A 3124-nucleotide genomic window follows, 5' to 3' on the forward strand; every position below is an offset into this window, starting at 1 on the left:
CTGCGATCTAAACCAGGCCCTTAATCTTGCTGGATTGGACATAAGCTTCGCACAAGCTAAAAAGGGCAATACTAGCATTCTTTTTAGTGGAATCACACAACTTCGGCCCACTGAAATCGCCTACTCAGGGAAACCAGAATGTGGGTGAAGCCAAAGCACCTCTGCCAGAGGTACTCTGAAAGCTCTTTTTTGTTGGTCACATAAAGTCTGATGATAGCTGTGCAGTCAAGGCAGACCTAAAAATGCATGTTGATTACTGTAATGCTGAGTTTCTTATACGGCTCTCAAACACATAACTGTACTCTGAAGTCTAAAGTTGATGATGGAAAAGGAAGGGGATCTGTGCCGCTGCCAGAAAAAACAGCCACCATAAATTGTCAACTTATCAAAGACAACTAACTGTGCCGTGTGCGTGCCCCTAAAAGTTCAAGCTCCATCCTGCTGCAGCCTTGATACTTTATGCATGTTAGTGAGCCTCCTCTGGGCAGCCATACTGTTGCTGTCTCGCAGCTGGATAAACAAACAAAAAATTCACAGCTGTGTGGATGGGAAGCACTGTTGCTGTCGAAGCACACAGCTTCTGCCCAATCAAAACATGTACTCCGGTCCACCAGTATGTGGGTGGAGCCAAAGCCGCTCTCTGTAGTACTCCAAGAAGCTGTTTTTTAGGTTGATAACACAAGGTCCAGCGACAGCTGTGCTGCCGAGCCAGGTCTAACAATGATGCTCCCCAAAAATGCAATATACTAGTTATGCATACCAGGGCTCATAGAAACAACACAACACAATAGACACCCACTAAAATAACATAACCATACACAACTTACCAGGCAAGGAACCTTGGTGGAATGTGAGAAACAGCAATGTCCTATGGTAAGTAACTCAGACACAAAGCACACACACACCGAAAAGACTCCATGCAATCTCAAACACAAGGCCTTCTTTTTAAGAGAATCTCGAGAATTCTTGAGGTGAAAAGGGAGTTTTCCGACCAAATCAGGGATCAGAGATATGAGACCACACCTTCTCTGAAGGCACATTTTGCCAGGTAAAACCTGGAGAATATCTTGTGAAAAACAGTGCAGAAGGAAATAATTATATACAGAAATAGCTAGACCACCAATTTCCGCCATGGTTTCTAAGCAGAAAACATGGAACAGTGAAATAATTCCAGATGCCAGGATTACGAAACCCTCCACAATAATTCCAGAAACAAAATATTGATGTTGCTGTAGCGTCCTGCCAGCCTGGGCACTCGCCAATAAATACACTACACATGGAGAGTAGTTTTATGCGTCTTTATTTCACTGCATGTAAGTCAGAGCTCAACATTCTAAGCCTGCCTTCAACTCATCCCTCAAGCGCTTACGTGACAGGCCTACGGTATACAGTGAGAATCAAAAGAGTTCCAGCGTTCTTTTACTAAAAGACAATACATCTCCCGTTTTGTTAAATAAAAAGTCAAAACTTTTAAAAGCAAATAAATAAATATACAATTAAATACTTGAATAAATACATACGTACGTCGTGGTATCTGAATCACTTGTCTTGATCTGATCACTGGAAATCAGGAACTAGCAGTCAAAGTGTCAGTGATCCGCACATGTGTGGTGGAATTACTAGCAGATACTGAGTCACCAACAATCTGTCTAGACCCAGTCTCTACATTGACATCGATGTTTGTTGAGTGATGGGTCACATGTCGAAAATGAGAGGAATCGCTCATAAGGTACTTCCCAGGACATTGAGCAGTCATCATGTGTCTTTTGGTGTTGGTGATACCAAAGGCTTCAACCTCAAAAGAAGCATCAGATTTCCTTCTTCTGTATTGTCTGACCAGCACTCTATCTCCTCTTGTGAAAGTGATGTTCTTTGCATGATGTTGTCGGACAGCATATGTTTTCATCTTCTGTTTGCATCCAAAGTCCGTAGTGTGAACGTCTTCCTCATTCTTAGATCTGAGATTGGTCCAATTGGGCAACTTGGTCATTAATGCCCTTCGAAACATGAGAGTAGCAGGGCTTTCCCCTGTCGTTGAGAGAGGGGTTGAATGGTAAGCTCTGAGAGTAGTGTTTAAAACAGATTTTAGGTCGAACTTCTCCATTGCAGTACGCTGAACAGATTTCTTTAAAGTACTCATAAACCGTTCTGCCAGGCCAGACGAGTGCTTTTTTGATGCTTTATATTGAGGTGATTCAGAAAGTCTTTAAATTCTCAACTATTGAAAGGTGGGCCGTTGCCAGACTTTAACACTGCAGGTACACCCCATGTCGCAAAGATGCTATCTAGTTGTTGAACAACCTTTTTCAAGTGTAGTGGATGAAAGATCTTCCACCAATGGGAAACAGGAGTGTTCATCAACAATGACTAGAAGAGGATGTCCATTCTCAAGAGGACCAAATAAATAGCATTTCTCTCCCAAGCATTATGTGGCAAGACTGACATGTTCAAAGGGTGCTGAATGACTTGAGATGAAAGACATTTGCATATGTGACAAGTCTTTAATTCTTTTTCGACCCATTGGTCGAGATGCGGAAACCAGACTCGGTCACAGAGAGCTCTCTGGAGGCAACAATTCTTTACTGTCCTTCATGGGCAACATCGATTACTTGTTTTTGTAGACTCTCAGGAATAACAATTGGTGTACCTCACAGAATGAGACCTTCTTGGGTCACTGAAAGTTCATATTTTACATTTTTGAACTTCAAATACTCATTGTCATTAATAAAAGGTCTGGAGTACTGATTTTGTGATTGATGATCAATGATGTCTATCAATCTTAACATGTCAGTATCTTGGCTCGTGGCAGTGACAATTTGTTCTAAAGACATGGCAGCTAGTGTGCTCAATTTCATAATAAAATGGATGTTGGCCTCCGCTGTCTTAGATAGGGTACCAGGGCATTCCATTGGCACTCTTGAAAAACAATCATCAGGAGTCTGATCTTTTCCTGGATGATGAATAATCATATAGTTGTTATCTTGTAACCTCAAACCCCAACGTTCAATTCAAGGAGGCATTTTGGCTCTTGGATTGCCAAATATCGTCAACAATGCTTGATGATCAGTCACTACAGTGAAAGGCTTTCCATACAAGAAAACGTAGAAATATTCACAAGCCCAGA

Source organism: Triturus cristatus, chromosome 6 (genome assembly GCF_964204655.1).
Source record: "Triturus cristatus chromosome 6, aTriCri1.1, whole genome shotgun sequence".
In the NCBI taxonomy this organism is placed as follows: Eukaryota; Metazoa; Chordata; class Amphibia; order Caudata; family Salamandridae; genus Triturus; species Triturus cristatus.